Source organism: Aquarana catesbeiana, linkage group LG13 (genome assembly GCF_042186555.1).
Source record: "Aquarana catesbeiana isolate 2022-GZ linkage group LG13, ASM4218655v1, whole genome shotgun sequence".
NCBI classification, from domain to species: Eukaryota; Metazoa; Chordata; class Amphibia; order Anura; family Ranidae; genus Aquarana; species Aquarana catesbeiana.
The window spans coordinates 86,673,482-86,688,295 of NC_133336.1; positions in this window are offsets into that span (position 1 = coordinate 86,673,482).

Below are 14,814 nucleotides of genomic sequence, written 5' to 3' on the forward strand. Positions count from 1 at the left end.
GGGAGGACGTCATATGACGTCCTCGCCCTCCCGAGCCACTAGGGGGCACGCGCGCGCCCGCTGCGTCACTCGGGTCACTCGGGTAACAGAGCAGGAGCGTGGATCTGTGCATGTAAACACAGATCCACGTCCTGTCAGAGAGGAGAGGAGACCGATGGCGTGTCCCTTGTACATAGGGACAGCGATCGGTCACCTCCCCCAGTCAGTCCCCTCCCCCCACAGTTAGAATCACCTCCTTAGGTCATACATTAACCCCTCGAGCGCCCCCTAGTGTTAACCCCTTCCCTGCCAGTCACATTTACACAGTAATCAATGCAATTTTATAGCATTGATCGCTGTATAAATGTGAATGGTCCCAAAAATGTGTCAAAAGTGTCCGATGTGTCCGCCGCAATATCGTAGTCACAATAAAAATTGCAGATCGCCGCCATTACTAGTAAAAAATAAATAAATAATAAAAATGCTATAAATCTATCCCCTATTTTGTAGACGCTATAACTTTTGCGCAAACCAATCAATTTACGCTTATCGCAATTTTTTTTTTTTTTTTTTTAATATCTTTATTTATCCAAACAGTTTACAATTTTTAACATTATTGCAGAAAAAACATTAAAAAGGAAAGCACATACATCACATAGATGGTGGTTATTCCATATAACATTGATGTGATACTACCATCCTGTAAACATACCATCTAAATACAACCTAGCAGTCAACCATACAACCCTATCATACACCCCATGCATAACCCACCCACAGACATAAACAGGTGAAAAAAAAAAAAAAAAAAAGAAAAAAAAAGGAAAAGGGGGGGGGGGGGGGAAGGGAAGGGAACGAGGATGAATAAATATAACCTCTTCTCTCCCAATCATATACACCTATATCCTTAAGAGTTCCCAGCCTCCTGTACCTCGCGTAGTAATTCTGACGAGGCACTAAACGCTGCCCACCCATCCCAAATAGCTGTTGTACGCTTAATCTGTTTATTAGATCCTTCCTCTATCAGCTTTCTTTCTTCCAGTGTCCGCATCTCCGTCATCTCACGCTCCCAATCCAACATGGAGGGTGCATCTACGCATTTCCATTTTCTAGCTATACAGGTACGCGCAGCTGTTAGAAAATATTTTAGTGGGCCTTTCTTTATACTTTTCAGTGAACCTGGTATCATGGATAATACTGCAATTTGTATATTTGGGTAAAGTTCCTTCGCTGTCATAGCCCTGAAAATCTCAAAAATTTTCTGCCAGAATGGAATGTGGATGGAAGGATTTTAGAGCAATGGTACCATATATGGGACATTGTACCTGTCCTTTCCTGACATCTCCAGCATTCCTCTTTATTGATTGGGCTTATCCTATGAAGGTCCTCAGGGCACTTATACCATCTGGCTAGGATCTTATAATTTCTTTCTTGGTGTTTAGTAGACACAGAAAGTTTATGTGTGACTGCTATAGCTTTTTCCCAATCTTTCCTAGGAATCTCCATCCCTAATTCCTCTTCCCATTTCCTGATGTATGGCAACTCTAACTTTTGATCCTCCTCAATTAAGATTTTATATACTTTCGATAGTACATGTATCGGTCTATCCGCATGAATAAGGATTTTTTCTAACGCCATTAAGGGTCTAACTATTTCTGCTTCTTTTATAAGGGATGCAACATATCTTTGGAATAGACCATGCTGCATCCATTCTTTTCTATATTCCTCCCCCATGGTCTCTAACGGAAGTACCTTATTTCCCTCCAATGTTTCTATTATCCTCGTATCGTTATGACTATACCATTTGAGGAATGACTTTACTCCAAAAGAGAGTGGGAATTCTGGGTTATCAAACAGAGGTGTCATGGGTCCTCTGAAAGTGGAGACTCGTCCCGCTTTGATCAATATGTCCCAAGCTTTGATTGTTGAAGCTACTAAAAAGGGTATATAGCCATATGGCGAGCTATACGTTTTTTTAATCCAAGGCAAAGATTTCAGCTTCAACCCGGTGATCTCTTCCTCTAGTCCCACCCACTGTTTATTGTTCCCATTATGAAACCAATCTACCACTCTAGTAACCATTACTGCCCTAAGATATATTGCTATATCCGGGAGAGAGAGACCCCCATTTGCTTTAGTCATGTTTAGTACCTTTCTACTAATTCTGGGCGTCTTACCTGCCCAGACGAATTGCCCAATAACCCTGGATATTTTTTTCATGATGCTTGCTGCAGGGAACAACGGGATCGTTTGTAGGATATACAATATCTTCGGAAGTATGTCCATTTTTATGACATTTACCCTGCCTAGCCATGAAAAAGTGCCTCTATTATATATCTGGAGAGTTTTCGTTATTTTTTGCACCAGCGGAATATAATTATATTCTTCCAATTTCTTCAAATCCATAGGGATATAGGTACCGAGATATTTAATAGCGTTTTCCTGCCATCGAAAAGAAAAGTCCTTCTTGAGTAATTCATTGCCTCAGATTTATTATAGTTGACTTTGAAGTTACTCAGGGAGCCAAAACGATTAAACTCCATTATCAGGTTTGGTAATGTTATTAACGGGTTTGTAACGTACAGCAAGATGTCATCTGCGTAGACAGACAGCTTGTACTCTATGTCCCCCACTCTTACACCTTGTATATCTTTGTTTGCCCTGATTGCATTTAATAAGTGTTCCATGATTAGTATATATAATATTGGAGATAAAGGACAGCCCTGTCTGGTTCCATTTGCTATAGATATCCGGACAAGCTACTAATCGCCCGGATCTTGGCTGTTGGGTTTTGGTACAGGGTCATTATCTTATCTATCATTACAGACCCAAGCCCCCACTGTATAAGTGTCTCTTTAAGAAAGCTCCATCCCACCCTGTCAAACGCTTTTTCAGCATCTATTGCCAATAAACAGGATGGGATGGAGCCCCTCTGTACAAATTCCATCAATGTAAGCGTTTTCAGGGTATTGTCCCTGGCCTCTCTTCCCTTAACAAATCCTACCTGGTCCAGGTGTATATAATCAGGTATTATAGGGGTAAGTCTATTGGCAATGATTTTTGAATATATTCTAAGATCAAGGTTTGTCAAGGAAATCGGTCTGTAATTCCCGCACAGGGTATGATCCTTATCCGGTTTTGGTACTAGCGTGATATACGCCTGCATACTCTGGGAGCAAAAGGGCACTGCTGTAGATACCGCATTAAAGGCCTGTTTCATCATGGGCATAAGTTCTTTCTTAAAAGTTTTATAAAACCGAGGGGTGAAGCCGTCCGGGCCTGGACTTTTCCCGGGTATTAGCGAGTCAATTACTGTTTGAATTTCTTCCGTAGAAAAGTCACGCTCAAGCTGGCATGACTCCATGGGTGTTAAAGTCGGGATTGCTGTTTCCTTTATATACTGTTGTATTTTTTGTTGGACCAATTCTGGGTTACTATCCATCTTACAGTTAGGTATGTTATATAATTTCGTGTAGAATGCTTGAAACTCTTTTAGAATCCCTTCTGGATCATACCTCACCTCTCCGGCATCCGTCTTTATCCTGGCAATCGGTAATGTGCTGCATCTATTTTTTAGGGCCCTCGCCAGTAATTTACCTGGCTTATTGCCCTGCTGATAAAATAGGGCCCGGCTTTTATCCCTCACATATAATGTCTTTTCATTTAATAGTGTTTGCAGTTCTGCTTTTAACTCTGTTACTATCATTAATGTTTCACGCGTAAGATTTTGTTTATGTTGCGTTTCCGCGCTCTCTATTGCTTTAAATAATTGAGTTATTCTACAATTTTTCTGTTTTTTCAATCTAGCCCCATGTTTTATAAATAGACCTCGCAGCACACATTTCAGTGCTTCCCATTTTATAGGCAAAGACGTAGTATCTCCATTATGGTCATTAATGAAATCCATTATTGCTTTTCTTATTTCCGTTGCACACCCCTCATCATAGAGTAGGTTATCATTAAGACGCCAATTACCCCTATTGTTCTCCCCCAAAAGTAGATCTATTTTCAGAAAAACGGGTGCATGATCGGACCATACTGAGTTACCTATCTCTGCAGTTAAGATGTTGTTTATCCCTCTCTGGTTTATTAGGAAGAAATCTATACGATGATATGATCCATGAACGTTAGAATAGTATGTATAATTCTTCTCTATTGGGTGCATGAGGCGCCATATATCCACCAGCTGACATTTAGTCAATAATTCTTTAAATTTCTTTTTATCTTTACTACCCTGAGCAGTCGTCGGTGTTGTGGTGTCAATCGCACTATCCATAACAAAATTGAAATCCCCCCCGACTATTACTATACCTTCTGCTTTTCCCAGGAGTTGACTTATCAGTTGCAAACCTACTTTAATCTGATTTTGATTAGGTAGATATAGGTTTATGAGGGTGTATTTTTTACCATATATAATAAGCTTAAGTAGTATTGCTCTACCATCCCTATTACGCCATTCTTCTATGACCTGATAAGGAATTGTTCTATGAATTGCAATAGACACCCCTCTCGACTTAGAGTACCCATAGGAATCATGAAACCATGTGGTATAGTATTTATTTTGAAGATTAGGAATATGATCCGACCGAAAATGCGTCTCCTGAAAGAAGATGACCCCAACCTTCTGCTTGTGAAGTGAATATAAAACCTGTGATCTTTTCGAGGCCGAATTAAGACCCCTAATATTGTAGGAACAAATATTCATTGCTCTTTACAACTTAGGGGGAAAAGGGCAAAGAGATGGGAAAGAGGAAGAGGAAAATAAAAAAAAAATAAATAAATAAATAAAAAATAACAGGAAAAACAACCTATACAACCCACACGCACCCACTATCACACACACCAATTCGTACCCTAGTGACTATAAACAGTCTATCTTACTATTACTGTAAGTTCCCTAAACTAGGGGGAACGGAGCCTGACTTCCAATTACCGCCACCCAGTCGGTGGCATCACGCTGATTTTTTAAATATATTAACTAAAAAAAAAAAAAAAAAAAAAACCAAACTTATATTTCATTATAATACCCAACCCCACGCTGGTATTGGGGTCAGGGGGGGGGAGACATCCTTTCATAGGGGACAGCAACCTCCCCAGATCATATCTACATCTCTCCGCAACAATCTTGAGAGTATACATACGATATTACCATACCTAGTCCGGGGGGGGAGGGCAAGAAAAGGGAAAGGAAAAAAAAAAGAAAAAAAAAGGGGGGGAGAGGGGGAAAGGGGGAAACACCCATCCCCGTGCCCTCCCCCTAACCAAATCTCTATATCATATTAATCCCTGTGTAACCCTATACATAGAATATTGATAGCATACATGCTCATAACCTGAAAAAACTATAAACGCTACATGACCAGAAACCAGCATCCTGATATGTGATGTTATGTAATATACTTAGGTCCTGTAAAAAAAAAAAAAAAAAAAAAACCAACCCACCCTCCCCTCCCCCCAACAGTCTCCCTATCACATACATGTAAAACCCCATGACCCACCCATCCCCCTATGTTGCCTTAAACACCTTAAACAGTGAGTGCTATGGTGTTGTCAATTATACACAAACCAACTACAAAAAAAACAAAAAAAAAAAAACAAAAACAAAAACCCACCATCCCTCCCCCCCCCCCGCATTGACACTCCCCTTGTCATACCCCAGTGCAACCCCATAGCTCCTCATCCCCATAATTATCTACAACCAATAATTGCAACAATATTAAGCAGATAATAGTCACAGCTTATATGCTAGAAAAAAAACAAAAACAAAAAAAACAAAAAAAAAAAAAAAAAAAATTGACTTATGTCAACGCCTACCCAAATCCCACACTCTATTCCACCCTAGTGTTAATGTCAAGTATCAAAAAAATAAATAGTGTTCAAAAATTGGTGCTGGACACTATGTTTATCCCAAGATAAAAAAAAAAAAAAAAAAAAAAATTTTTTGACTTATGTCAACGCCTACCCAAATCCCACACACTATTCCACCCTATTGTTAAAATTGAGTATCAGAAAAATAATTAGTGTTCAAAAATTGGTGCTGGACACTATGTTTATCCCAAGAAAAAAAAAAAAAAAAAAAAAAAAAATTGACTTATGTCAATGCCTACCCAAATCCCACACTCTATTCCACCCTAGTGTTAATGTCGAGAATCAGAAAAATAAATAGTGTTCAAAAATTGGTGCTGGACACTATGTTTATCCCAAGAAGAAGAAAAAAAAAAAAAAAAAAGAAAAAAAGGGGGAGATACCCCCTCACCCCACCCCATCTATCACCTTATCTCACACCTATAATAACACCATAACCCAACCTCCCCTAATGCCCTATAAACAGTGTTTATTTCAGTGTATGTCAATTTGTATAAAATAATCACCACTTATATAAAAAGTGTATCAATGCCAACCCAAATCTCCCGCTCCACTGCCAAATAGTGTAGTTTTCAACTATCAAAAAAAAAAAAAAAATTTGTATAGTGTTCTCAATTTGTGCGAAATCCTATGTTTAAAAAAAAAAAAAAAAAAAAACCCTCCTCCCCCCCATTAGCACATGCTGTTAGAGGCTCTCTACCCCCCACCCCCCCTCCCCCGACATCTCAGCACGATTATCTAAGCATTTTTATATATGAAACAGGCCAGTCCGGTAGTTCTATTGCTGGTAAGTTGAGAATTGACAGAAACTGCGGTAGGTCCTCAAGACCCTTAAAAATTGCAGTATGACCCTCTTTCTGTGCCTGTAATTGGAATGGGAATTTCCATCTATACTGGAGATTACTTTTCCTTAACTGTTCCACTAGAGGTTTTAACGCCCTTCTACGGTCTAGTGTAAATTTAGACAAGTCTTGAAAAAATTGTACTGTGGCACCCTCATATAAAATAGAATTCTTCAGACGTGCAGCATACATAATCCTGTCTTTTATATGAGCATAGTGCATCTTGCATATAACGTCTCGTGGCATGCTAGGATCCAATCTTCTTATTCCTGTTGTTCTATGGGCCCGATCGATTATCAAATCCTTTATTTCAATCCCCGGGATTAGTTCTTGGAATATCTTTAACAGCGTATTTATCAACTCTTTGGCCCCAACATCCTCTTTTAAACCTCTTATTCTAATATTGGATCTCCTGCTTCTATTTTCTTGCTCATCCATATTGTTAATTAGCTGATGTATTTGCTTTCCTTGTTTTTGCATGTCTTCCTTTAACTTCCTTGTTTCCTGCTCAATTTTCAAGACTTTAGTGTCTAGTGCAACTGTTTTTTCTTGTGTGTTTTTAATAGACTCCTTAAGCTCCAGTAACTCCATTTTGTATGAATTCTCCAATCTAAAGACATATTGGTCCATATCTTCCCTAGTTGGCAGGGATTGGATATATTTCTTCATATCCCAATTCTCTTTTTCCAGTTCTTTTGGATCATTACCCGAACCTGTGGTATCTAATAGTGAGCTACTTCTAGGGTGTTGTGATTGCATTTCTCCTGATGATCTAGATGCCCCAGAAATTTCCGCTATATTTGAAATATCTTGTGGCGTTTGTATGGCTTGTATTGCACGGGGAGATTGTAGCTGTAATTGTTGAAATATCTCCTTAATATCTGCCGTTTGTGTAGTTTGTATCCCAGTGGGGTTTTTACTTTTACCCTCCTCTTTATCTTTTTTATTTTTCTGCGGTTGTGGTGTTTTATTTCCCTTTCTGGGCGCCATATTTTACCGATTTTTATCAACCACCTCCCTGTAGTAGTTTCTCCAGCCCTGTCAATATTCTTTGTGCTTAAATCTTCCTTATCTTGCTATTAAGCAGTAATTGGGCTCTCCTCCCTCAAGCCACTCAATCAAATCCACAGGTCAGCTAGTCTATTATTTCAGGCAAGTAACCATATGTTAATAACTGTCTTTGGCATAAAGGGGTTACCAAAATCTTTCCATGTATTATCTTGCAGGTATCTTATATGTCCATACAAATTAGGTCAGTGACATATTCATTTATCTTACCAGCTCCGTGCAGTGATAGCTTTGCCTAGGTAAGATTTTCCTCACAGAGTGTAGCACAATATGGGGATCTCTTAGCCTCCTGATCTCTGCCGGCTTGATCCTCGAGACTCTCCCGCGCCGCGCGCTCCCGCCAGCGAGCCGTCTCCGCCGAGTCCGCCGTCTGCGTGTGCAGACCCGCCAGGCACTCGTATGGCTGTGCGCCCCCGTGGTTCGGTCTCCAGTCTCTCAGCCGGCACCCCACAGGTAGGGCTTTTCACTGATCTTCCCCTGTTAAGCTGTTTGTGCCTATTTTGCTGTCAATCAGGCTGCGGATGTGTGTCAGCTCCCTGCAGCTTGCCGCTTTACAGCGTCTCCGACCTCTGAAGCATGTCAGCGTGTCTGCCGCTCTAGCTTACTGAGCGGCCATCTTGGGTACCAGCTCCTCCCCCCATCGCAATTTTTTTTTACCAAAAATATGTAGAAGAATACGTATCGGCCTAAACTGAGGAAAAAAATTGTTAAAAAAAAAAAAAAAAATTGGATATTTATTATAGCAAAAAGTAAAAAATATTGTGTTTTTTCAAAATTGTCCCTCTTCTTTTGTTTATAGCGCAATAAATAAAAACCGCAGAGGTGATCAAATACCACCAAAAGAAAGCTCTATTTGTGGGGAAAAAAATGATAAAAATTTAATTAAGGTGCAGTGTAACATGACCGCGCAATTGTTATTCAAATTGCGACAGCGCTGAAAACTGAAAAATGGCTTGGGCAGGAAGGGGGTGTAAGTGCCCTGTATTGAGGTGGTAAAACAGCGGCAGAGGAAGTGATGTCATCTCTCCTCGAGAGTCAGGCCTGATCCCTGCGATCGCTAACAGTTTTTGTTGGTAGCTTTTGACACAGTCGCTAACAGTCAGGAGCTTTTTTGCTTGTGAGTCTCACTAGTGTACCACTAAATTTAGAGCCCAAAATGGCAAATCGAAGGTACACTAGTGAAGAGGCCTACACGTTTCTGAGCATGACAGATAGTGAGGAGGAAGTCACTCATCTGTCAGATTCAGGCTCAGAATATGATCCTGTAGACAGCAGCGGCTCCATGACAGATAGCTCTGACGATGGAGTTGTGGTCCCTGCCAAGGTCAGGCATACCAGACCCCGAACTTCTTCTTCTGTCCTTGATGTGCAAGAACCGCAGGTCCCTCGTATGGAGCAGAGAAGTGCTAGCGCCGCTATTCCTTCTGGTGAACTGGCAAGCACCAGCGGCCTAGTACACCCTGGTCGTACATCCAGCTTCCTGATGACGCACTATGATGCGAAACGCGTAGAGGCTGCTGGAAGGTTTTCGTCACGTCAACACGTCATTTCCGGGCTAGGCGAAAACGAGGACTGAAGCGCAAGCCGGGTGTAAACGAGGCTTGCACCGCACGCCGGCGCGGGAATCACAGGGCGCCATTATTACTACACCTATTATTTAACTGCTGGAATAGCTTGGTGCCGGCTTATGGGCACCTGAAAATGTGAGTGTAACATCTTCTTTTAAACTTAGCATAAATAAATGTTTTTACATACTGTACAATGATCGTTGTATGTTTCTCATGAGGAGGACATGGTCTACATATAGCGCATTGGGGTCAGCAAGGATACGGAGCATGTGGAGTGGTTATCCCTACTAAATGAACCATAGGCGCAGTGTTCACCGGCATCTGGTGAGTGGCTAATCCAGGTGGTGGTGGTCCTGTCACGAAAGTGGTGAAGGTGTCACGAATATTACATGTTGCAAAGGAAGGATTTATAGAAACCTCGAAAACTATTGCACATTGCACTTTGCACAGGAATTGGGACATTACAATTTGGTCACAAATGCCATATAATAATTATTGTATTTATTTAAGTTGAAATTTATGTAGAATATACCTAGCAGGGTGGATAATTGGGGCACTATTGTATGTAATATAGGATTCTGGGGGGCATGATGTTTGTGTAGGTATGAAATTTAACAGAGTGGTGTATCCAAAGTAAAGTAGCGCATTTAATACATACATTTTCCTTCGTACATCCAGCACTGCAGTAACACTTGGTGACGTGGCGAGTCCCATAAGTGCAGTTCAAGCTGGCGAGGTGGCAAGCACAAGTAGTGTCCCGCTGCCACCAAGAAGACGAACACAGGCCCCTCGTGCCCATAGTGCCCTTCCTGCTGCATTCGCCAATCCTAATTCGGAACCCACCACTTCTGCAGCACCCGTACTTCCCCATTCACTGGCCAACCCGGCATTCAGGTGGAAACAGTTGATTTTACATCACTGGATTTTTATTCGCTGTTTTTCACCAAAGATCTCTATAGATCTATTGTGGACCAAAGCAATTTGTACGCTGGTCAATACATCGCCACTATTCCCCAGTCCTCCCTTGCCAGAGATTGGAAACCAATTTCGGTTTCCAAATTTAAGATCTTTCTGGGCCTTTCCCTCCTCATGGGCATAACTAAAAAGAGTGAGTTGCGGTCATATTGGTCCACTGACCCAATTCACCATATGCCCGTGTTCTCTGCTTCCATGGCCAGGGCACGATACGAGCAGATTTAGCGGTTCATGCACTTCAACAACAATGAACTCTGTCGTCCTCGTGGAGACCCTGAATACGATCGGCTCTACAAAATTCGGCCCCTCGTAAACCACTTCAACCAACGTTTTGCAGACTTGTTTACTCCCCATCAAGCTGCGTTGATGAGTCCCTGATTAAGTTTTCTGGCCGCTTGTCATTCAAACAGTACTTTTCCAGCAAGCGTGTCAGATACGGGGTCAAGATGTATAAGCTCTGTGACAGGGCCACAGGCTATACATGTAGTTTTATGGTTTACGAAGGCAAAGATAGTCACATAGAGCCAACAAACTGCCCTGACTACATTTACATACACAGGAAGCGTTGGCAAGATTGTGTGGGACTTGGTGTCACGCTTATTCGGAAAGGGGTACCACTTGTACGTGGACAATTATTACACGAGCGTGCTACTTTTTAGTCACCTTTTTGATCATCAGATTGGAGCATGTGGCACCGTGCGACCTAATCGCCGGGGCTTTCCCCAGCAGCTTGTAGATTCCCGTCTTAGGCTGGGGGAGAGAGCCTGCTTGCAGTATAATAATTTGCTCGCTATAAAGTGGAGGGATAATAAGAATGTTTTTGTTCTTACCTCCCTTCATGCAGACACGACGGTCCAAATTACTACGGCGACTGGTGTTGTGGAGAAACCCCTCTGTGTCCACGAATATAACCTTAACATGGGAGGGGTGGACCTCAACGACCAGTTGTTGGCGCCGTACTTAGTTGCCCGTAAGGCCAGACGCTGGTACAAAAAAGTGTCTGCTTATTTATTTCAATTGGCTTTGCTGAACGCTTATGTGCTATACAGAGCTTCAGGATGGACTGGATCCTTCCTTAAATTCCAGGAAGAGATCGTCTGAGCCCTTCTGTATCCAGACGGTGCTCCACCTCACCTTCCCCAACCAAATGCAGTAAGCCGGCTGCATGAGAGCAATTTTCTTTATGTCCTCTCGAGTACCCCTACCCAACGAGCCCCCCAAAAAAGATGTTGTGTCTGCAGCAAGCGCGGATATAGGCGTGACACCTGGTATTATTGACCCTCCTGTCCTGACAATCCTGGTCTTTGCATTGGTGAATGTTTTGAACGCTACCATACACTAGTTGAGTATTAGCGTAGGGTATAGCACTGCACCGACTAGGACACACATTCACAGGGTCTCCCAAAACCAAAAATAGTTGTCGTTTTATTGTTCTCTCTCTATTCTCTCTCTATTGTTCTGCTCTTTTTTACTGTATTTTTTTTTGCAGTGATTTACTGTTATTATGTTTTTATCATGTTTGCAATTTTTTTATACTTTACTGTTTACTGTGTTTTATTGTTAACCATTTTATTGTTTTCAGGTACGCCATTCAGCTGCAGAGCGGATTTATTTATCTTGACAGCAAGAGCGTTTGCTCCCACGTTACATAAAGCCGCGACTCCAGCGCTGTCGGAGGGGATTTCACCACCACAGTTACATACTTCAGCATATATGCCATATAAGCGTGGGGGCAGCAGTGGGTGGAGGAGCGATTTGCTACTACCTTTTGCAGGAGGATGCCCCCATGCTTCGGCATATATATATTTTAGGCACAGGTTGCGTTAAATGTTTTATTTTTTACTAGGTTTTTTTTGTATTTGCTTTGCAGGTATGGTAAGTCTTACTGTTATACTGTAATGTTACTTTGTTTTATTGTTAACCATCATTTGCTTAGCAGGTACACCATTCAGTTGAAGCGCGGATTTATTCATCTTGACAGCAACAGCGTTTGCTCCCACGATACATAAAGCCGTGACTCCAGCGCTGTCGGAGGTTATTTCACCACCACAGTTACATACTTCAGCATACATGCCAAAGTGTGGGGGCAGCAGTGGGTGGAGGAGCGATTTGCTCCTACCTTTTGTGGGAGGATGCCCCCATGCTTCGGCATATATAAACGGTGCATGTATTCCCATCATTAGAAGTGGGTGGATGAAGGGAGGTATTCTAATGGTGGGCATACCCACCGATCAATATCTTTTTTTTCGTTCAGCACACAGGCTGCATGTAAAAAAAAGTTTACAATATATGCCCAACAAGGACCAGCAACTTACTGGTATGTTGCTGGACTTTGAGTGGTTATACCAGAATGATGCCTGCAGATTTAGGTATCATCTTGGTATCATTCTTTTCAGCCAGCGGTCGGCTTTCATGTAAAAGCAATCCTAGTGACTAATTAGCCTCTAGACTGCTTTTACAAGCAGTGGGAGGGCATGCCCCCCCCCCCACCGTCTTCCATGTTTTTCTCTGGCTCTCCTGTCCCAACAGGGAACCTGAGAATGAGCCGGTGATTCGGCCAGCTGACCATAGAGCTGATCAGAGACCAGAATGGCTCCAAACATCTCTATGGCCTAAGAAACCGGAAGCTACGAGCATTTCATGACTTAGATTTCGCCGGATGTAAACAGCGCCATTGGGAAATTGGGAAAGCATTTTATCACACCGATCTTGGTGTGGTCAGATGCTTTAAGGGCAGAGGAGAGATCCAGGGTTTAATAGACCCCAATTTTTTCAAAAAAGAGTGCCTGTCATTACCTATTGCTATCATAGGGGATATTTACAGGAACAGTTTAAAAATAAGATTAAAAAGCGCAAAGGCGAACGCAAGCGTCGGTCTGGCGTCAAATGTAAACAGCAATTGCACCATGCATGTAAGGTATCACCGCGAAGGTCAGATCGAGGGTAGTAATTTTAGCAGTAGACCTCCTCTGTAAATCTAAAGTGGTAACCTGTAAAGGCTTTTAAAGGCTTTTAAAAATGTATTTAGTTTGTCACCACTGCACGTTTGTACGCAATTTTAAAGCATGTCATGTTTGGTATCCATGTACTCGGCCTAAGATCATCTTTTTTATTTCATCAAACATTTGGGCAATATAGTGTGTTTTAGTGCATTAAAATTTTAAAAAGTGTGTTTTTTCCCCAAAAAATGCATTTGAAAAATCGCTGCGCAAATACTGTGTGAAAAAAAAAATGAAACACCCACCATTTTAATCTGTAGGGCATTTGCTTTAAAAATATATAATGTTTGGGGGTTCAAAGTAATTTTCTTGCAAAAAAAATATTTTTTCATGTAAACAAAAAGTGTCAGAAAGGGCTTTGTCACACTGGTGGTTAGAAGAGTGGGTGGTGTGTGACATAAGCTTCTAAATGTTGTACATAAAATGCCAGGACAGTTCAAACCCCCCCAATTGACCCCATTTTGGAAAGTAGACATCCCAAGCTATTTGCTGAGAGGCATGTCGAGTCCATGGAAAATTTTATATTGTGACACAAGTTGCGGGAAAAAGACAAATTTTTTTTTTTTTTTGCACAAAGTTGTCACTAAATGATATATTGCTCAAACATGCCATGGGAATTTGTGAAATTACACCCCAAAATACATTCTGTTGCTTCTCCTGAGTACGGGGATACCACGTGTGTAAGACTTTTTGGGAGCCTAGCCGCGTACGGAACCCCGAAAACCAAGCACCGCCTTCGGGCTTTCTAAGGACCTAAATTTTTTATTTCACTCTTAACTGCCTATCACAGTTGCGGAGGCCATGGAATGCCCAGGTGGCACAAAAGCCCCCCAAATGACCCTATTGTTGAAAGTAGACACCCCAAGCTATTTGCTGAGAGGTATAGTGAGTATTTTGCAGACCTCACTTTTTGTCACAAAGTTTTGAAAATTGAAAAAAAAAATGTTTTCTTGTCTTTCTTCATTTTGAAAAACAAATGAGAGCTGCAAAATACTCACCATGCCTCGCAGAAAATAGCTTGGGGTGTCCACTTTCCAAAATGGGGTCATTTGGGGGGGGTTTGTGCTATCTTGGCATTTTATGGCCTTCGAAACTGTGATAGGTAGTGAGGAGTGAAATCAAAACTTTACGCCCTTAGAAATCCTGAAGGCGGTGCTTGGTTTTTGGGGCCCCGTACGCAGCTAGGCTCCCGAAAAGTCCCACACATGTGGTATCCCCGTACTCAGGAGAATCAGCAGAATGTATTTTGGGGTGCAATTCCACATATGCCCATGGCCTGTGTGAGCAATATATCATTTAGTGACAACTTTGTGCAAAAAAAAAAGTTTGTCATTTTCCTGCAACTTGTGGCAAAGTATAAAATATTCCATGGACTCAACATGCCTCTCAGCAAATAGCTTGGGGTGTCTACTTTCCAAAATGGGGTCATTTGGGGGGGTTTGTGCCATCTTGGCATTTTATGACCTTTAAAACTGTGATAGGTAGTGAGGAGTGAAATCAAAAATTTACGCCCTTAGA